Source organism: Adiantum capillus-veneris, chromosome 24, assembly GCF_014529385.1.
Source record: "Adiantum capillus-veneris isolate H3 chromosome 24, ASM1452938v2, whole genome shotgun sequence".
Classification (NCBI taxonomy): Eukaryota; Viridiplantae; Streptophyta; class Polypodiopsida; order Polypodiales; family Pteridaceae; genus Adiantum; species Adiantum capillus-veneris.
In genome coordinates, this window is record NC_140954.1 from 87,551,400 (window position 1) to 87,574,759 (window position 23,360).

A 23,360-nucleotide genomic window follows, 5' to 3' on the forward strand; every position below is an offset into this window, starting at 1 on the left:
TGATAGCCTCTTTCAACTATAGAAATGGTGAGCTTTGCAACACACTCATTGTTCATTCCAATGGATGAATCGGTCAAACAGCAACAAAGAGGAATCATTGGCAAAAATTGATTGCATAGCACAATATGTGCATTAATGCACCTTGTCAAAATGGACTATCAAAAATAAAACCAAAGAAGTCATTGAAAGGTTCCATTTTTTATATTTTTTGGCCCTATGATTGTCAAAGTCATCACACTCATCGATGGAGCTATGTGTCTGCAACCATCATTATCAATGCGTCTTATCTTTTCATTGTGGTTTTACATAACGTTGGCATTCATCACATCCTTTTGTAAAGAGTGATGCATCCTTAAATAAAGTGGGCCATCAATAGTCTGATTGCAATATCTTTCTAGCAGTCAATAAAAAAGTGACTTGCAAAATGTACAAATATTCATCCTCATGGACACAACGTCCAAGAATGTCATATTTTCCTTGCTTATAGAGAGTTCCTGCAATTGAGAAATAATGTTCATATTACTTGATTAACTTTTGAGCTAAATCCTTTCGAAGCTCTTTGGGGGGAAACACATTAACTAAAAATTTGACAATCTTTTCACTCCTTTCAGGCATTATCTCAACTATAAATAGGGAAGTGTCAAAAAATTCATCATCAACTCCAGCAGGGGATTCACCATTGGGTATGTGAGACAAATGATCTACCATAACATGCTTCTTGCCAGGTCTTACAACAACAATGAAATCAAACTCGAGTAGAATTAACAACCATCATGTAATCCTTCCCGTGGAACATGGCTTGTTCACTAGATACAACAATGCTTGATGATCAATGTTAAACACAAACTTGGTAGCAAGAAGTAATATCAAAATTTCTTTAAAACATAAATCATAGCTAAACATTCTCACTTTATACTAATGTAGTTAATCTTTGCATCATTTAATTGGCGACTTGCAAAGCTAATAGGGTAGACTAATTTATGTTCTTCTGGTTGAGTTAGAACACACTCAATAGCAAAGTTTGATGCATCAATATGCACATGGAAAATTACATTCCAATTGGGTACTTGTAGGATTGGGGTAGGCACTTGCCAAGGCCTTTTTTAATAGCTCTTAAGCATGGTCACACTCCTCGATCCAATGAAACTCGATAAGAAGCTTGTACAATGGACTATCTATCTCAACGAAGTTTAACACTAGAATGGTAACCTAACAGGACATAAAAGTGTCCTTTCAGGGTTTTGGAAAAAAATTCCAAAACCATAGTAGATCCACTCATTTTGAAAAATCCTTTCATGAGCTTATAGTTCAATAACTACTACATATGGAGAAAATGAGAAACTTGTAATTTTTCTCATCCCTTGGTCACTACAAGCCTCCAAAGTTGATGGACCAGTGCATTTTGCCCAAAGCAACAATTTCTTACGGTTGATTGCATATAAATAAGAGTGGGGATTTTTGTAGGACCTGAGATAAAATGCCCCGTTAACTTCAATGGGTTGGTGACCAAAACATATGGTTGCTTTTACCTCACTAAATATTTTTTTGGCAAACAGATAGGTACAAAAAAGTTACATTTTTGTCATTTGGCGGACCTATCATCAAAGTTTCTATAGTCACGCTCAATACAGATACTATATACATGTTTTCTTAGTTCCCTTTGGGCCTTTGGATTCAAAAGGAGACATGGATCACGTGAAAAGGATAATGGATTTCTTACAATTGGAACCTTGGGGGCAATGATAAAGTGCTAAATACAGCAAACATGAAAAAACTGGGTTTAGCATTATGACCTCTAGAAACCCATAGAAACTACTCAATATCTAGCCAAGTTTGTAGTCTATGATTAGATATGGTTACTACCTACAAAATACACACAATTGGCCTAAGAAACTAGCAATATTGAGAAAGTTATACTTGCTACTCTAAAATGTATCGTATTCTTCAGCAAATAAAAAAACTCAACCATCATCATATACTATGTTATATAGCATATTAGGTCCCCCAAAACTCAAGGAAGATTATTTTTATGCTATACATTACACTTACACAATCAAAATTGAATTTGGATATCAAGAAAGCCACCAAAAAAACATAAAAGTGCCAATTTTGGCCAAAAAACAGGATTATGCAATTCTTGTAAATTGGTCATAACTTTCAATTTTAACAATTAGCTCTCCCTACAAGCATCAAAACATGTTGAGAACTATGAAGGCCTAACCTCTAGCCATCTAAACCTCACAAACATGAAGTTTAGAGTGGTATACTTGCCAAAAATTGAAAAAAAACCAAAAACAGGACCCGTTTTTTCACACAGTTTTGGTTCAAAAATATTGTGCTCTGAGTAAGGTTAATGGTGAGATTGATACTCCAAAAAAAATGCTAAGGTTTTTTCAGCTCATAAGGCAACTTTGTGGATATATAGCACCTAGAAATTCATTTTCATACTCTTCAAATAATTCAAGCAAAATGGTCACTTAACAGGACACAAAAGTGTCCAAGGACATAAAAGTGTCCTATTACCATTCTAGTGTTAAAATAAACCCCTGATAATAACCAACACATGGCCCATGAATTTTTGAACTTCCTTAAAGTTTGTAGGTGGTGGCAAATTGGCAATGGATTTAATCCTTCTCTCGTATGTGGAAATCCCATTCTTAGGCACTATATGCCCTAAAATGACTCCATGCTTAACCCATAATTGGAATTTGAAAGGGTTCAACGAGATGCGGTACAATCTATACCTTTCAAACATTTTTCATAAACATTATAGATGCTTCTCCCAAGATGAATAAACATAAAGGTCATCTAGGAAAGCTTCACAAAACTCCCTTAAATATTCCTTGAACGCAATGTTTATTAACCATTGGAATGTAGCAGGGGCATTTGTCAAGCCAAAGGCCATAACACAAAATGCAAACACTCCAACCTCGATTATAAAAGTAGTTTTAGCTTGGTTCTCTAGTGCAATTGTAATTTGATCATAACCAGATTAACCATCTAAAAATCTATAAGCTTACTTTCTTGAAACTCTTTCAAGCACGTGTTCCGAACATGGCAAGGGATAATGATCTCTCCTAGTGGCCGCATTAACCTTCTTGAGGTCCACACACACTCTGAGTTTCCCATTCTTTTTTGGCACAATGACTATCGGAATAACCCATTCTGAGTTCTCAATAGGGTATATGAATCCACATTAGATAAGTTTTTCAATCTCTTCTTGAACAATCGTTGCATACTTAGGATTCATTTGGTAGGGTCGTTGCTGGATTGGTTTAGCAAATGCTAATCATGGGAAGGTGGAACTCCCTTCATATCATGATATGTCCAAGCAAATAAATCCTTGAATTCTTTGAGAAGCTCTTTAAGTACAACCTCTTCAGTCTCAATAAGGTCTTGAGCAATAAAAACTGGTTTAGACTCCACATGGTTCTGCTAATTCTATCTCCTTAACTACCACTGGACCATTGTAGACTCCACTACTTCCACTAGTAGGCATTCATTGGGATTTGGAATGCAAAACTTTTTGCTCCCTTGTGGTATAAGATTTAAAATGTTCAAGTGCAAGATGTAAGTCTACGGGCTCCTCTTGAGTTAAGGCCTTTGGTTGAATTTTTGCTTACTTTTGTTGTTGAGCTAACTCTCAATTTTGACGTCGTCTTTCAGTATGACTCATTTTTGGCTTCTCTATTATCTCTAATTGTGAAAGGTCAAGGAGTCGTAGACTGCACAACGTTAAAAATCTAGAGATATTCACCCCAATTCTCTACCAACTTTTGATAAGCATCGCATTCTCCCACATAATTGAGCCATTCTACGGTGGATCTCTTTTCTTTTATCCTAGTGCGTACATTTTCTCGATATTGTTGTCTCTTATATCTCTTACTCCTCTTGTTTGATTTTTGGTTTCTAGGTTGCTTCTAGCATGGAATCCCTGGATTCGTCCTCATATGTGTCCTCTCATCCAAGATACATTGTTATAGGATGTGGTACATGACCTCGAGGGTTTTGTTTCCCGACTTAAGTCAGATTCCCATTCAAGCTCAAAATCAATTTCTATTAGTGATTCAGTCTCTGAGTCACATTGATCACAATCTCTCGAGGTACTAGTAGCTTGGATGTCATTCAGGTCTTCACTCTTTGTATCCTCAAAAGGTATATGCATTGCACTACATATTCATTGGTGAAACCTGCAGTATTTTTTCCCCCTCATGAGTTACCCAAGTAGCTGGAAGGTCTTGTAAATCCCCGATAGGTAGGGCAAATATAGACAAGAAGCCAGAGCTAGAATGGGCAAGTAGATGTGTAGAGATTGAAAAGTAAAGCATGCGAGTCTTCTCGGATCATCAATCAGAGCTCTAGAGGGAAAGTTATGGCCATCAGAATATTTTTGAGGGCCGGGTTTTTGCCTACCTTATCACATTGCTATCTGCCACAGTTCAAGAAAGTAGTAGACACCACGTGAACTCAACAAGAGTCGACAGCTCATTGATCGGAGTACCGGTGATTGAGTTATTCCAGTTGGAAGTTTGATGGCACTTGTTGGCAGAGCGGTCTTGATGGTTTTTGCTTGGCTTTATGGACTCCATTCGTGGCCTTGGGAATCATGGAATTCCGCAAGGGCCAAGTGCTTTGAAGTCAATACAGTGAAGTTCCGTCGGCATTTTACGGCTCAAACATCATGGATGATTGTGCAAGAAATGGTGATGGCTTGAAATTGGAATAAAAGAGCATTTCTTTGGTGGGTTTTTTGTGGGGATTGGGGTGGCTCAAGGGAGTGTCACTATGGCCCACCACGTGGCAGGCAAAATTGCCCCACATGCGGGTGCGCAAGCGCAAAACAAAGCTTATATAGTCAATTTTGTGAGCTATGTTTGGTATCACAAGTGGGAGACTCCCTTGGAGCTCCACGAATTTGTGGCTATGGTGCTGAGGAGTGTGCTCTGCGTGCGGTGCTGTAGGTGGCGGGTTTGGCCAAGTGGCGACCGAGCGATGGTGGCGAATGGTGGGTGCCCGATGGGAGGCTCGTGTAGGGTGATGACATGGTAGTAGAGCCCAAGAAGTGCCAAGTTCACACGCCCTCCAGGACAAATTATTTTTGAAGGCAAAGTCAATGGCTGCTAGTGCCCCTCATCCTCAAGCATAGAAGCATGCAATGTGAGAGAGGCTGAGAAAGAGTTGGTCTGAGACTTCGAGCACTGAAAAAAAGGTCAAATAGAGCGTTTGAAAAGGTCCAATCAAATAAAAGTTTCCAAAAAAGGGCGGGGATCCCCTGTAAACCCCTTTTTGTAATCATTTTAAAGGGATTTTTCCCCTTTCTTGAACAATAGAGTGCAAAAAAGAGCCAATTGTGAGCCTTGGAGGTGTTTTTTCTTGTAAGCTTGTTGTTTGTGGCGCATGGAAGCTGGTGTACTCTTTTGCTAAGCAATTTGAAACCATATCCCTTGGCTTCTGGCATCGTTTCCCCCCTCCCCTCTCTTTTCTCTTGCTCTTTGCGTGTGACAGTGCCGGTGGAAGTGTGTGCCCGCGGCCCGTTGTGTGGTGCAAAGGGAATGAGATTTTGAGCGGTGGTGTGCATTGGGTGTGTAGAAACAAGCATTGGTGGTGTGTGTGAGTTGAATGGAGTTCTTGCTAGCATGCGTGTGTTGAGAAGTGTGCAGGTGATGGCCTGTGAGTGTGAATTGTATCTTTTGAAGGTGTTTTTGAAAGGATAGGGGTGTTGTGAATGCCTTGAGCTATAGCAAGGTATCTGTGTGTGTTTTGGGTGTGTTCCCCATTCCCTCTCTCCATCTTCTGGTGCTGCAACAAAGGAGCACACTGATTGCTCCTAGTTAGACAAAAAGACACAGTTTTTGGTGTTGGAAGTCATGGTGCGTCTCGAATCTATGGGTCAATTTTCACAGGTGAAGAGAGTCTAGAGAAGTGGATTGCAGATTTTGAGATGTATATGTTATCATTGCGTATGCCAAATGAGGACAATAAGATGCAAACATTCCCATTAGTGATGCGCGGTAAAGCAAAAATGTGGTACAAAGCATTGGAAGGTGAGCTGACGCATGCTTGGCTGGCTCTACGGGCACATTTCCTGCACAATTTCCACAAAAGAGGCATCCCCATTCGAGATGGATGCCAAACTCAAGGCGCTCAAACAAGATGTAAGTGAAGAATTCAATTTTTTTTAAGATCATTTTGAAGTATTTTGGGGAGAGTTAGCAGCCCCCATGCAATTGACTAATGGCGACTACTTCAAGCTAGATAAATTCATGGCATGCCTACATCCTAAAGTAGGGAGAAAGTGGACTTTGAAAGCCCATAGAACTACAATGGTGCAGTGGCCATTGCAAAGGCAAAAAGTAGGAAGATAATAAAGAAGATTGAATAGGGCGTGCCGGGCTACTAAGTGGTGGTTCCTATCCAACCTCAGGGTCAGAGGGATGTTGTTCATGAAGAGAACCACAGAACCGAGGTGTAGCCATTGTGCCACAGAATTGGGTGCAAATGGTACTGGATTTGTCTAAGAAAATGCAAGAATTGCGGTTAAGTGTGATGGATAGAGGACAATCAAGAGGTGCAAGGGATAGGGCGAGGCCATTGCCTGATAGGTGTTATAAATGTGGTGAAGAAGGACATTATGCGATAGATTTTCCTCATCTACCGAGAGAAAAGGGTATTATCTACCCTTTGATTGTCAGAGGTTGAGGCCAAGCACAGTTTAATGGCCCGAGGGAATAGATGGTCGAGAATCCAATGCAACCAACTCGGATGAACATCATTGGAGTGGACAAGAAAGATGTCAAAGTTTTGGCCAACAAAAGGCCTAGGGCTGAGAGGGAAAGTGAGAGCTAGAGTTTGCAAAGGCAAAGAGAAGGTGTGCAAAGGTAGGGAGAAATCGGAAACAAGTAAAAAGAGAAGGCATCGGAAGATCAAACAGGGTGATTTCCAACTAAAATGCGGCTACCCCGACCTAGTGGATGATGTGCAAAGCCAGAAAGCTAATATTACCTTTGGTTACTTGTTGGATTTGAATCCTAAGCTGCAGAGACAATGATTTACAAGTGTGAGTACGAGGCTACCAAAAGCTAAGGGCCATGTGGATGCAGTGCAAAACATGGCCTTAAGGGTGGGTAGTCCAACAAATGTTCTTCCTGTGGTGGATGAAGTCATTGAAAAGAGGATGTAGGTACATGACTATATAGATGGTGGAGCCCATATTTGCATCATGATGGAGGATACTATAAGGTAAATAGGTGTCAAAGCAATAGCTAAATCAAATGTGTGCATGAGGATGGATAACCATGCCAAAGCTAGGTGTTTGGGCGTGGCTCAAGACATAAAAGTGAAGGTGATGGGCAATGAGTGCCTAATCAATTTCTTTGTCATGAGAGCAGGTGATAATGTGTACCCTATCATCTTGGGTAGGATGTGGTTGCTTGCAACAAGTGATAAGCAAGATTGGGAAAGTAGTGTGTTCACCTTTCTTGACAAAGAGAGAGGAAGACACGCGGTGCTCGATTTGAAGACTAAAGAGAGCCATTTTTATCCTATGGAAGCAAGAGATGAAGATGATACAACAAGCTATGAGTACGAGACAAAGACAGCCTATGATGAGGGCTACATAGATATCGAGGAATAAGAGGGAAGCAAGGATGATATGCTAAAGATAGATGCCGATTTGTTTGATATCACTATAGAAGGCTCTCACACAAAAGAAGAGGTGCAACTCTGCAGGTTCATGGCATAAGTGCAGAGGAGCTAGCCGCTATGTTAAGTGAAGATTAACCAAGCAAGAAAGAGAAGGCTATGTCAAGCTATGTGCTTCTTGTCCAAATCTGTTTGCAACGAAGTATAAGGATCTACATGGAGTGAGGGGTGTAGAGCACAAGATAATCCTTAGAGAAAGGTACAAACCAAATCAGTAGAAGCTAAGGAGGTTAGGGGAGATTCAAAAGTAAGCCCTTTGGCAAAAAATTAACCAATTGTTGGGGATGGATGTATCATATACCCCATGAAGTCAGAGTGGATCTCCCCCGGTGGTTATCACCCTTAAGAAGAATGAGAAATGGTGGGTGTGAGTTGACTACAAGCCATTGAATGCGATGACCAAGAGAAACCACTACCCATTGCCGTTTTAAGATTAAATCTTAAAACAGGTGGCTGGCCATGAGAGATACTCTATCATGGATGGATTTTTAGGGTAATTTTAGATAGGGACTGCATTTGAAGGCCAACTAAAGATGACGTTTGTATCTCCATGGGGATGTTTTGCCTATCGCAGATGCTGTTTGGTTTGGTAAATTCCTATGCCACCTTCCAGGAGGACTGGATGAATAGGGTGTTTGGTCTCTACTTAGGCAGGTTCATTAGGGTTTTTATGGATGCATTGGGTGCTATAGCTTAAGGGAATATAATTTGTCAAAGTTTTGATTATGTTTTTAGAGGCTCGATGAAGAAGGTCAATTAAACCCAAAGAAGCGTAAGCTAGCACAACCTAGAGCATAGTTCTTGGGCCATGTGGTGTTGTAAAATGGGATTTAAGCAGATCCAAAATATTTCAAGACTCTAGTCTTGATGGAACCTCCCTCTAGTAAGCAAGGTTTGGCCTCATTTGTGCATAAGCTAAAGTGTTTATCGAGCTTTTTTGGATTTTGTCGCAATATGTGTATCCTTTTCAAAAGAGGGCTCAGTAGGTGCATGGCTTTGAGTGGGATGAAGAAGTTGAAGAAGCATTTGACAGAGTGAAAGAGATCTTGTGTCAATTGCCAATGGTGTGTCCTCCCAATCAAGAGGATGATTTCTATGTTGGACTGATAGTAGGTACCGTGGCTATTGGGGCAGTGTTGCTGCAGAAGGTAGGAAGGAGCTATAAGCCTATCTACTTTGAAACTAGGGTGATAAGTTCTAGAGAGGCGACCTACACCGAAGCGGAGCAGTGGGTCATGGCATTGGTTTTTGCTTGTAGTAAGTTCAAAGTGCACCTAATTGTGCAGAAATTTTGTGCATTGATGGCTAACAATTTGTTTCTTTAAGTGGTGCTACACTAGAAGCCAGGGAAGTAGATAATGATGTAGGTGATAGAGTTACAAGCATTTGAGTTTGAGTTCAAGATCAACCACACTAGTCGATCCATTTGGTGGACATTTTGGTCAGTAAGGGTTTTGATCTACTAGTTTACCCAAGGGTGGTATGAGATGGAGGCAAGGAGGAGCCAGACTTGGTGGGAGCATTTACTATGTGGTTTGATGGTGCATATAGGAGGGGTGATGCAGAATGCAGGTGGAGGTGTGGTGATACAAGATCTACAAGGCAAAGTAATCTTCTCAAAGACCTATGATTTGGAGGATGTCCACACCAACAATGAAGCAAAATATCTCACCCTCCATCTAGGCTTGAAGCAATGCGTCTAGTTTGGAATTTCGAGGTTGGTGGTTAAAGGTGATGTGTTATTGGTCATCAAGCAATTGCTGGGCCAATGGCAGGTAAAGCTTGATTCCTTAAAGCATTGTTTATTTGCTATCAAGAAGCTACTGAAGTTCTTTAAAGAGATCCAAATTAAGCATGTGAAAAGAGACCAGACCAAGAGGTGGACCAGCTAGCAAGCAGCAAGGTACATGTACAGATTGCAACTATATATGTGGCCCCTGCCACTTACATAGGTAGGGAATCACTGGAGGAGGTAGAATATTTTTTGAGTACAAGGCAATGTCCTAAAGGTTTATCCAAGCAACATAGGAGGAGGATTGTGAAAAAATCTTGTAAGTTTACCCTGGTAGGTCACTACAAGAGGCTATTCATATTAGCGACGCTCACACAGCGACGTTCAAAAAAAAAATTCCCGGCGTCGCTATGAGCGTCGCAAATTTACAAGTAAATTTGCGACGCTCATAGCGACGCCGGTTGGGCTAAAAAAAATAACAGAGAGCGCCCAAAAACTCAGATCTCAGATCTGAGTTTTTCGGCGCCCTCAAGCAAGGAGCAAGTAACGCTCTCCCTCTCTCTCTCTCTCTCTCTTTCTTCTCCACACACACACACACACGAGGAGAGGAAGGAGAGCCAGGTATGCTCCTTCCCTCTCCTCACTCTCATGTTCCCTTCCCCTCTTTCTCTCTCCCTCTCTCTCTCTCTCACACACACACACACATAGTGTTTTTGAGAGAGAGAGAGAGAGAGAGAGAGAGAGAGAAAGAGTACAAACATAAACAAAAACGCACACACACATACATAAACAAAGAATGCACACACACATTGAGAGAGGAAAAGAGAGAGAGAGAGAGCATGCATAAACAAAAAACGCACACATTGAGAGAGGAAAAGAGAGAGAGAACATGCATAAACCAAAAATGCACACATTGAGAGAGGAAAAGAGAGAGAAAACATGCATAAACAAAAAAACGCACACACATTGAGAGAGAAAGAGAGAGAAACTAATTTAACGTCGTAGGAAACTAATTAAAATTAAAAGACCTAAAGATCTAGCCAACGAGGAGTTGAACTCAAGACCTATTATTCAAGAGGGAAATGGCATAACCAATCTATCATACTTGGCATGGGTGATAGAAAGGTTATACCATTTATCTCTTTTTATTGGCACACACATCCACACACGCACACACACACAAGAAGAAGAGAGTTATAACGTCGTAGGAAAGTATCCTAAAAGACGTTAAAGATTAGGTTAGATGTAGACTTACGTTAAATTAGATTTAGGTTTATTTAAGTTAAATTAGATTAGATTTAGGTTTATTTTTAGTTAGATTTACGTTTATTTACGCTAGATTTAGATTTACGTTATATTAGATTAGATTTAGGTCTCCATAGACTGCGATGCCTGCATGAAGCGGGTGAAGAAAGCCCTCAATGGAATATAGGGTATTGCTGCCTTCACTCATGGTGGGCTCCGTCGATCCAAAAGTACTGGTGAAATGTCTTCAGAAGATAGGGAAGAAGGTGGATCTTCAGGGCGGCAAGAGTCACTACATCCCCGACAATGACCATCTAGACAACCTCTAGTCATTCAACAGCAACTTCAAAGTTAGTAACAAGAGCAAGAACGGTCCAAAGGGCCAATTGCTGTCGTCAGATGTGGATGGAGATGAGGCAGCGTCACCGCCGGAAGTTAACTCTCACATCTTTAGTGATGAGAATGCCAACTCTTGCCGAGTTATGTGAAAAATTATGTGTTAAATCAGTTTTAAGGTTCTTATAATCCCTGTTAGTTTAGTTCTTTGTTTTTAATATAACATAATTTACGTTAGATTTAGATTTATGTTATATTAGATTAGACTTAGGTTTATTTAGGTTTACCCACACACACACACACACACACACAAGAAGAAGAGAGTTTTAACGTCGTAGGAAACTATCCCAAAAGACATTAAAGATTAGGTTAGATGTAGACTTACGTTAAATTAGATTTAGGTTTATTTTTAGTTAGATTTACGTTTATTTAGATTTACGCTTATTTACGTTAGATTGAGTCCACGCAAGAATTACTTACGGTTTAGGGTTTAGAGTTAGACGAACAGTGAAAAGATCTACTGTGAAAAGATGTTAAGATGCTGTGAAGTGCTACAGCTAGAGAAGAGGCAAAGGGGTTTTGTCCACTACATGCAGTATCATGTAGACGTGGGTCTGTAGATTTCTTGTACCCACAAATATAGGTATTGACCAATAAAGACGAGATTATAACCCGGTGGTTCTGATCTCCGTGCACCTCTAGACCGAGGTGTGCGGGGATTGGACATGACTAGAGAATGTGAGGTAGAGAGAGAGAGAGAGAGAGAGAGAGAGAGAGAGAGAGAGAGAGATAAGATGAAGAATGCCAATAGAATATTAAATTTGTTGTCCAGGTTATAAGATTTTTATCCTCATTATGAGTAGTGACGAGGATGTGGGACCGTCCAACCGAAACACCTATCTCTCAACGAGGGTCTTATGTCCTTGTAATCAATGCAAGCATGTTGTGCGACGGACAAGACGTGTTTCTTTGCAGCACGTTCGCGAATTTGGCGAGTTCGATCCATCTATTATAGATCGAGTTGTTGCCAATTATAACTCGTCGGACTCTGACGCTGGCCAACAAGCAGCAATCTTGCAACCCAATAGACGTGTTCGCAGGCGCTTTGGTCAAGCAGCATATGTGAGGCCACAAGATGTAGCCTCTGACAGCTCGGGGGATGATCATGCAGAGCACATTCCCAACGAGGAAATTCTTGAGCCCGAGATTGATGAAATGATCGAGACGATCATGGATTCAGAAAGGCTTATCTATGATAATATGAAAAGTGAAGCCGATACGCCATTGTATAATGGAGCACGTATGTCTAGATTGAAAGCACTCCTGGTTCTTCTCAACATGCAGGCAAAGTTTGGATGGAGTGACACTAGCGTCACGGCGCTTTTCAGGTGATCTATTACAATTAGTTTACTTTAATAAAACTCTAAATGTATAATGATCTGATAGATTTTTACACGACTGTATCGTATTTTTATGTTGTGTAGATTGCTTAAAGAGCACATACTACCAGCTGACAATGTGATGCCAGATTCCCGAGATGAAGCAAGAAAGATTTTGCGAAACTTGGGGATGGATTACAATTCTATCCACACTTGTCCTAATGACTGCATTCTTTTCAGAGGGGAATACATAGACATGGAGAAGTGTCCGAAATGTGATTCCGAAAGATATCGAGTAGATCTCCACGGGACAAAAATTCCACAAAAGGTTTTGTTACATTTTCCTCTGCTTCCTCGCATCAAGCATTTCTTCGAATGTAAGTCCATGGCCGCCCTAGCATCATGGCATGAGGAGAATAAATCTTCGGATGGTGTGCTACGAATTCCTACAGATTGCGCAGCCTGGAAACATATAGATGGAACATGGTCGGATTTTGCCAGGGAAGCTCGAAATTTGCGCTTAGGCCTGGCTATGGATGGCGTAAATCCATTTGGTCAAAGATTAACATCTTACAGTGTCTGGCCCGTTGTCATCGTCAACTACAACATTCCCCCGTGGTTGACTACGAAGAAGGGGCACCTATTGCTAAGCTTGATTGTGCCAGGGCGATATAAAGTGGAGAATATGGATGTGTGTCTTCGTCCACTATTGGAAGAGCTACAACAATTGTGGATTGGCATAGAGGTGGTGGATATGAGCCGACACACAGGACGACGGAATGCTTTGATCAGAGGCATTCTAATGTGGACCATGCATGACTATCCCGGGCTAACAGAATGCTGAGGTGATCTATTGACACTCCTCACTCAGACACTGTAAATCTTGTTTTTTCCCATAGTTGATCTATTATCATGTGTATACATGCAGGGCTTCAAACAAGCGGATACAGAGCATGTGTCACATGTGGACCTAGACTGAATGCACGTAGGGCGCCCTCACTGAAGAAGTAAATCTACGAAGGTCATCAAGCGTATCTTCCAGAGAATCATGTGTTACGCGACGACTTTTTGGGAAGAGAGCCACCAAGGATGTCTGCACAAGCATGGTTAGAGCAGAAGGAGATGTGCGATGACGGATTGCCTCCAGGGATGAAGAGACTATCTCTATGGTACGAGTTACCATACTGGCCCCGACTCATGATCAATCACTTGCTCGATCCAATGCACATATTCAAGAATGTGGGTATTCTACTATGGGACCATCTGACCGGCAAGAAAGATACTTTGGGAGCCAGAGTTGACCTTAGAAATGTGGATCGTATGGAGCAATATTGGCCGCAAACAGCGTCTAATGGATCGATAAAACTCCCTAAAGCACCGTGGATTTTCACAGGAGCCCAAGAACGCAAAGTAAAAGAGACAATTCGATCTTTGCGGACCCCCACTAGCGTAATGCACTTGCTCCGAACGTGTTTTACTAAAGAAGAAAAGCTTACCGGTTTGAAGTCACACGATTGGCATAAAATGTGTCAGGTACGTTCATAGTGGACTTTAATATCATTGCATAAAATGTGGACTTTAATATCATTGCTGCACATACTTTACAGTTTATTTTACCGGTTGCCATTGAGGGATGTTTGTCTCTCGACATCCATAACACAATCTACAAACTTGCAAAGCTGGTGCAATGGATCTCACAGAAGGAGATCAACGTAGACTCCATACCATTCGCCAAACTAAATGTTGTGCTTGTGTGCATGTTTGTGAAACATTTTCCTACTATCATGCTAACCATTCAGGTGCATCTTCTTGTTCACATAGTTGATGAGGTGGAAATAGCTGGCACAGTTCATTCCAGATGGATGTTCTTCTTAGAACGTTTCATGAAAACGCTTAAGGGATATGTGCGTCAAAAGGCACGTCTGGAGGGTAGCATGGCAGAAGGTTGGTTGGTATCAGAGTCCCTAGTGTACATTGGAGAGTGGCTAGACGGATTTGATAAAGCCCGGGACACGCTATGGCGAACCATAGATGATGAGCGCATATCTGGGATTGTCATGTGCAATCTCGGTGTTGAGAAGAAGATGACGAAAGATCTAGAGGCTAAAATCAACCGATTTTGCATGCTTCACAATCCAGTGATACAAAAGTGGATTTCACAATATGAGGATGCAAAGCAAGAGCGACAAAGGGCACGAATCGAGTGGAGACGGGGAAGACGACCACCGATGCACTATCCGACGGTTCTGGAGAGCCTACCAACATTCATGAGCTTAAGATGGTTGCACAACCAATTGAAAAGCGCACAACAATGCGGTGACGAAGTGACTGAGGAAGAGTGGGAGTACTCTCGGGGTTGCGCGACCAAGGTAAGTTTGCAATGTACGACTAGCTAGTGACTTTATTTCTAAACGTTTGAACGGCCACTCATAATCTTTGTTCGTTGTAGTATAAGTCATACACAGCAGCATGGTGTAAAGGTCGACATTTTAGGGTGGAACGGATCGACAAAAAGCGTTTTACTCAAGATTGTGGAATCATGGCAAAATTTGAACAGTCTAGTCGACGACGTTCCTCTGATGCAGATCCTGTGGTGGCGGAACTCACTTACTTCGGCACGCTGCAAGAGATTTTGAGGATCGATTACAGAGGATTTTTTGTCGACTTGTTCGACGTGCAATGGTTCAAGATAATCATGGAGGGTCGCAACGCTACTGTGCGTAGAGGAGAGTCTGGTTTTCTTGAGGTGGATTCTACTAAGAAATGGACTGACCTAAGAGACACTTTCGTACTACCCGAGCATTGTGAACAAGTAAGTATGTAAATAGTTAACATCCCCCTTTTACAAGTTATGTGCTTGAAAGCTCTCATGTAAGTTATGTGGCTCTGGCAGGTAATATTTCATCCTACAAAGTCTACATCAAACTGGTGGTACGTCATAGAGGTAGCCCCTCGTAGTGCAAGGACGTATGAAGGCTACCATGTGCCAATCACAACGGCATCAATGGAGGAGATCAGAGAAGATGCTCAATCAGAAGCCGCTGCGGTGGTGCCAGACGAGCATCAAGATGCTACTACTCTATATGGGGCGCATGCAGAGGAGCTACAAAATGAAACAGAGGATATGTGTTTAAATGGAGAGCTCTATATAGATATAGGAAGTTATGCTGAGTTATGCGAGGATGAGAGAGAGATCTCTTAAAGCCACAAATATTGTATTTGAACAATTTTGCTCCGTGTTGTAAAAGCTCTGGCTCTCTAAGTACCTTCCATGGTGTATAACGCTCTTTTCTACTCGCGCTCACATCTTTTGATTAAAAATTCTGAGTTTTCGACTTGCCTCTTCTATCACTCAATTCATTGCGTCATTGTATTTATATGCGTCATTACATCATTGTATTTAATGGTCTTTGCGTCATTGTCTACTCTATTCATTCAATATTAAGTTTAAATATTCGTGTGTTTAATGCAGGTATGGATGATAAGCAATTTCTTTCTTCTTTGTCACCACAGTAGAGACAGTGGTACATGGAGCGTCATCGCTCTGGCGCATCATCGCGCGTTCCTACTCCATCCGCATCTCCCTCTCTTTCGGAGCACTCGGCGCGCTCCGAAGCTTCGGCGTCGACGAGACGATCTTCACACTCGTCTAGACACCGGCGCTCGAGTGGTGGTGGTGGCGGTTGTTGTGGGGATTCCGCCGCCGATGCCTCCACACCGCCTCGTGTTCGACGAGGCTCTTTACCCTCCCCTTCTTTGCCCGCCCCCACACCAGCCACAGCATCGCCATCTACGCCAGGTTTTGCGCGGCTGACTGTTCCTAGCAGCTACACACCTCTACCTACTCCGCCAGGAGCCACCCCACTCGACACTCCTCGCTTCGGGGCCCAGACGCCGGTGGAGACACCTGACGTCCGTACCCCCATCGACACGCCGCTAGAGACCCCTGTCGGGACACCCAGGTTCACGCGTCACCGGCCAAAGGGCTTGCCTTACTCCGTCGACTTCAGCGGCGGCATCATCATGGATGATGACGGCAAGAAGGTGATCTCGCGCATGCGTGGTCTTTGCTCTCAGCTGTTTAGACACTACATACTAAACAAATGGAGTGAAGTACCAAGTGATTTAAAAAACAGAGTCATCAGCATACTTCATGATGAGTTTCCCGTTCCAACATGGGATCAGCGCTTCAATGAAGACCTGATGAAGATTCGAATGCGCGAATACTGCAAACACAAGCGTTCCGAAGTGCAAAAAGCAATCAAGCATGGGTGGAACAGGCCATATTGGCTGGCCAAAGAAGATTGGAAGAATGCGAAGAAAGCAGCGCGCGAGAATCCCGACAAGTGGAAGCAACAAAAGGATGCAGCCAGAGCGCGAGGAGAGGCAGGGAGCTCGCACCACTTGGGGAGCGGTGGATGGGCATCATTTGAGGCCGATTTTTTAAGTGTTTTCGCATTGCTCTTTATGTTCGATAGTTTAGGGTTTATGAGTTTTTTAATTCTAACATAATGAAATATTTGTATGTTTTGACAGTGGTCGATGACAGGACGTGATCCCACACCGTACGAGCGCGAGTACGCAGGCAGGAAGGGCTTAAACGCCCTGATGGACATTCTCAGTTCTCGCGGCGGCATGGTTAGTATTAGGGTTTACTCTTTTCTATTTTTTGTATTGTTTTATAAATGTTGTTATATGTTTATACTTACTGAAAGCTGTCTTATTGTCTTTTTTTGCAGAATCCGACAGATACGCCGCTTGGACGCGATGAGACGTCTGACTAGACGACGTCAGTTTAGCCGTAGCTAGATAGCATTAGTTTAGGGTTTCTCATAGCTTATGTATCATGAGACGGATTTTATACGTCTTTTTGAACCATGTATATTATTACATTTGTCACCGCAGTTCATTTTGCCAATCAATTCTTTATGCCTATGATGTTGTACAATTGTCATTATTACATTTGCCAATCAATTTATTTTGCCTATGATGTGTACAATTGTCAATTTTACGCTTGTCAATTTTGCAAACAATGCGTCTTGTGGGTGACTATTTTGGGTCTATTATCTACCTTGCACTTTTTTTAAAAAGTGAATCAAGTACAATATGGTTGATGGGTGGCAGGGCATTCAATGCCCTATCACCAAAAAAAAATTCTCTTGGGCGTCGCTATAACCGTCGCTATTTATGGCTCTGGAGCGTCGCTATAAGCGTCGCTATAGACTTCTTTAAAAACGTCGCTTATAACCGTCGCTATGAGCGTCTCTATATAGCGACGCTATTAGCGACGCCGGGGGTTATAAAAACCCAATGTATTTCCGTCGCTAACAGCGTCACAAGAGCACACAACCTTTTGTAGTGGGTGAAGACCTAATGACCTACGATAGACACGGGGTGTAGGAAGAAGTTAGCTTGGTGCTGGAGCAATTTCATGAGGAGATCCGACACCAGGGGAAAGATCAGGTACTATTTTGAGTGTTGAAAGCAGAATTTTGTTGGCCTTCAATAGTGAAGGATGTGCACTATTGGTGCAAGACCTGCCATGAATGTCAGACTATGGGAGAGAGGCATTTGGTAGCCAAGTCACAGGGGGCCATCATTGCTCAGAACACTTTTGAGAAGTGGGGTTTGGATGCCATCGGTCCACTCCCTAAGTCTACGAGTGGTAAGAAGTATGTTATGGTACCCATCGACTACCTCACCAAATGGTTCAAGGCCAAAGCTGTGAATGAGGTAAATGCACAAGTTGTAGCCCAGTTTGTCTTTGATAACATCTATTGCCATTTTTGAGTGCCATGGGTGCTCATTTTTGCTACAGACGGGAACATGGCTTCCTTGCAAAATACCCAAGATAACACAATATCTAGCATAAACTGACAAATTTGCATACCTGGCGATTCCCATAGCACATAAACCGCGACGTATGCGAACAGAGAGAGACTGAGAGCAAGATAGAGCGAGGGAGAACGTGCAAGCGCACCTCCTAGAGTTGGAGTGCTACGCCAGCACAGCGAGAGAGAAGAGAGGAGAGGAGAGAAGAATACACAGACACTGGGTGCAATCTCCCCCCGTGCCAGAGTGACCATTTCCCTCTTGCACGTATTTTGTTTATAGATTTCTTGAATGGTCAAATTGAGTACAAACTGGCCGGTCGGTCATAAATGGCCAAAGCTCATAAAAGAGCACTTGAATAAAATGTACATAAATTATAATATTCTTTTGCTATAGCCTAGCTTGGTCAAGCCTTTTCCACGTGTCAGCAACTGCTGCAATAAATAATAAAATATCAATTCCATAACATACCTCTCCGTTGGAAAGAAACTGTCCTCAGTCGGCAGAGATAAGAATCTGCAAACAATACTTGTCAAAAATAGTGATTAAAAATCTGTATCAAAACTATCAGATAGTAAAAGAAAAAATCATAAAATTAGACAACATTGCTTATGCCTATTGTCATCCACATACTACCTATTCTAGTGTCCCATACCACTAGAATAAGGAGTATGTGTCATACCCTAAATCAGGATATCATTGGTCACACTCATCATTCAATAATCAATTCTTATCAATCTCAAGTCCAATTCCATGGATACTATCGCGACAGAAAAGCATCATATACCAATTTCAAATCCAATTCCAAATATCTGCCAACATATATTCATTGGAAATCCAAATCCAAATATCCTTCATTATATATACCCGAGTAACAAAATCATATGAGTTACAGTGGTGGCCAGCCACTACAGCATGATTTTGTGATCGGTGTTGCCTCATCCGGCAAGTCTACACCAATAAAACGTGCTGCTTAAATCGGTGAATCTGCACTAATGCTACCTAAATCGGCGGATCTGCATTGGATATTGTGTAAAATCATAGATCTGAACTTTATTAATGTGCTGCCTAAATTGGCGGATGTGCACCAAGATGAGTATCTACACACTGCCTAGATCAGCGAATCTATGTGTGCGTGACCAATGGACTAGGCAAGACATAAAGGGGAATATATATATATATATATATATATATATATATATATATATATATATATATATATTTACTATGTTGTTGACATCACAGTGCAGTATATCAAAGCACTTACAAATTGTTGTGCACTATCCCAGATCACTGTAGCTCACATGAGTAGCTGCATAGCTTATAGACAAATCTTCTTTCAATACAATTAGAGGGCATGACCTTAGCAGTGTTTGAGTATTCTACTTAGAACATAATGCAGAGAAATGAGATATGAAAAGAGGAGTGACGTATGCGAGGTACATACTAGGAGGGTTTGGAATGGGTGTCCTTGAGTATGCGTGTCGAGAGAGCCGTGTTGTCTCTTTGAATGGTATTAGGAAACACAGCTAGGAGTTTGGCACAATCTTGTATGACAGAGGCAGTATATTCAACCACTAAGGAATAAGGTTTAGATGAGTATACATATTTGGTTGATAACAAGGGAGAAGGGTATCATAAAAGTGGATAAAATATGATTAGGAGATTAGTACGGAAGTTGTAAAAATGAGTTTGCAAAACAAAGTAAAGAGATGACTTATCTGACGTCCTCGCATTATGGTCTGCATAGTTTTGTTTTTTTTTTTTTGAATCCTTAACTGAGTTAGAGAAATGTAACAAAAACAAATAAAGATCATGATAAAAATCATTTAATTAAGGTCAAGTAAGACAGATACTTTAATTTCCTTTAAATTGTGGTAAACCAACTAAAGGTCATGGTGTTGAGCAGTGCTATTGTACAACAACTAGTAAAATATAACAATGTGCAATTCAAAGAGGAGGAAACCTAGAAAATTTTCAAAATTTTAAAAGTGCTGATCGATACAAGGAATTGCAGAAAGAGCATGCCATATAGCCTAGTCGGAATTAGATGAAGTTGCAAAAAGTGGTCACCGAGCAAGCTTGCAGCAGTAGGAGTATGAGCATAGAACATTTTGTACCAGCTTGTGCTAATTAAAACATTAACCAACTAAAAATAAAATGCTAACAATTGCATTGCTAGGTATCGCAAAGGATTTAAATCATTGTGCTACGTACAGAAAGAAGATCATGCAAATCATGCCATAAAAATTCATAGATTATAAGTAAAATAAAATCTCTGCAAATAGTGTGATGGAATCCATTGAAGATATTAGAGTTATATAAACCTAAGTCTTATGATCACTTTATGAAGCTTGATGTGGTCGTCTCCAACATATTTCATAGTTGTGTTCCAAATACTTTCTGCCTTAATTAGTGTTGTTATCCACCGTAAATTTGTACAATTCGTCAATATGTAGTCACATTGTAATCGTCGATGGGGCATATCGCCAATGTAATTCTGAGGGGGGGAGCTCTGTTGTGGAGGTGTCAGACGTAGCAGACGAGGGGAAATGAAATGAAATAGAATGTTACATTAAACACCTTCAAAGGCCAAAATTATATTGTGAGTCAAAATTGATGCAATCACTATTAATTTTAAGATCTGTGTACTAAAAATGAGGTAAAATGAAAGACTAAAATTAAAACCCTGAAAGCATCATTCTAAAAATTGTCAACATCATTGTCGATTTTTGTGGTTGCCCAATAGCAGGCGTTTATCTGAGAAAGCTTCCTCAATGTCCGTCGTGATAAGGAATCATAGTGGGAGGCCGACGAGAGATAAAGAAATAAAATGAAATGTTGCATTAAACGTCTTCAAAAGGCCAAAATTAAAGATAGACCAAATTGATACAATCCATGTAAATTTAACAATCTAATCCAATGCCTGGGTATAGATGAAAATGAAATAAAGGAATAAAAAATAAAGAAAAGGTGTCGTCAGCATCGTCAATACCCGCTTCTGTAAGTAGGCGTAGTGGGAGGGGGGAAGAGAGATTGCAAAATGAATGAAATGTTATATTAATTGTTTGTAAAATGAGTATGGGACCAAACGCATACAATGGTTATGGATCTAATCCAATATCTGGGTACAAAATGGGTACAAAAAATAAAAGGAGTTATACGTTAACGTGGTGCGTCCTTCTCCTCTACAACTTCTCTATTCCGGTCCTCATTCTCCTCGTTCCCTCATCCTCTTCATCATATGCAACAGTAGCATGGTGCAACTGTCGCAATGCTCATATACCCTCCTGCAGTGCTCGGAAAGCCATGAGTTGTCCTGTCGTGCTCTCTATCGGATGGCAGCTCACTTCACATCATCAACTCCTCTAAGGAGATGCTACGCAAAGCTCCGTCTTGTGTTCGCAAGCCTTCAGTACGCCTTCCTTATATGCCTCATGGCCCATGCTTCTCTTGTTGATTACACCGTAACTGTTTACTATGTAGAAGCAATTTTTATCTGTAGCCTATTTTGGTACCTTGAAAACAATTTCACAGCTCTTGTCTGAGCACTTCGCTAATGCTCAGAATTATTGGAAGAGGTAGGAGCGTCTCATGCAGCCCCTCAGGTCAGCGCCCTCTATAGCCAGCTTGCAGCCCTGTTTTCTGCGGCGTCGGGCCACCCTCTTCAACTGGCCGCACTCCCCACTCTTCTGCATCATTCAGCTCCTGTGCAACCTGCACAATCGGCCAACCTCTTGAGCCTGCGAAGGGCTGCCCGGAAATGCTCTCACTCCTCCCTCACCCTGAAGAACACTCATGTCATCAAATGCACTGTCAGATACCTCAGGGAGAACTTCCGGGAGAGTGTATCACATATGTGCAATGACCTCTGGGCAAAGTCGATGAACCTCCAGCTCATCAGTGAAGTGGTTGATAAGTTTGGGAAAGGTGAGCGCAGTGTCGAAGCTTCCAGTCTGGGGACGAGAATGGGAGAAGGTATGAATCAACCTTGGCGTGGGTGCTCAATAGAGAGAAAAGGTGAAGGCTCTGTAGTGTGCTCGTCATGGAGAGCGAGTTAGATGACGCAGGTTGACTCAAGAAAGATTGGAGGGAAGGTGGGATGAATCAGGTCGACTCCGAGAAAGGTGGGAGCGAGAGTTCGACTGCGTGTGTGTGTATGTGTGTGTGAGAGAGAGAGTAGGAAACTAGAGGGCAAGCTCCATTGAAAGTGTGCATGGCGGTTGGGACCGTTGCAGTGAGAGAGAACGAAAGAGGTTGTGACTGGTGGGTTGGGGAGAAGGTGGGTAGCGATTTTGTGGCTGCTGCATGGTGCTTTGAAGTGAGTGGTCTGGGGCTATTGCAAGGTAGCGAGAGTGGTAGTTACGAGTCGAAAAAAAAAAAAGCGTAGTGTGCTCATGTGCAGTCATGAGGGGAAGAGAAAGAGTCAATCGGATGGCGCCACAACTGAGAGAAGGAGAGACAGGCTGTGGTTGCAGTGATTGACAGCAGACTGGAACCGCCATGCAAGAGATAGAGGGAGGGAGAGTGATCGATCGATTGGCTGGTGAAGAGAGAGAGAGTGAAAGTCCGCGCAGTTATAGGCAGAAAGTGACGATAAATGTTTTTTTAATAAAAATAAATAAATAAATAGCGGCGCCATGCAACGCACAGAGACAAGGTGTGATGGGCCCCGCCGAGCAACGAGAGAGAGAATGAGATAAAGTTGTGGGTGTGTGTAGGTGCCTATTGACGACGAGGAAGGGAGAGAGAGGTTGGGAAAGGGGGCGAAATCGAACGCTCAAGCCGCTGCTCATGATATGGAGAATGACTTCCAGTAGGCTGCCGGTAGTGCATACCAGATACAAGCCATAGGAACTCGACGGTGGCTTGTGGGTGGGTTGTGCAGGCAACCCCTGAGTTTGTGTTAGGGATTTGTCCATAGTCAGTCAGTGACAATGGAGTAAGCAGAAAGTGTCATAATAATCAATATCTAATTCTCATAAATGATTGTCTCATGTTAAACTGATCATTTAATATGGGGAAGTGCCAAGGGAGAAAAAGCTAGAATATTGGTTAAGCTAGCAGACCGGCCATAGTAGGGATCCAAAGGAGGGAAAATAGGGATCCAAAAGGGGGGCCATCTGCAAAAGAGC

At 41.9% G+C, this 23,360-nt stretch overlaps 1 pseudogene; it reads right to left on the minus strand.

The window, feature by feature from the left end:
- Positions 1–21,293: 21,293 nt before the first annotated feature.
- LOC147426716 (uncharacterized) lies at positions 21,294–22,440 on the minus strand (annotated as a pseudogene).
- Positions 22,441–23,360: the final 920 nt, after the last annotated feature.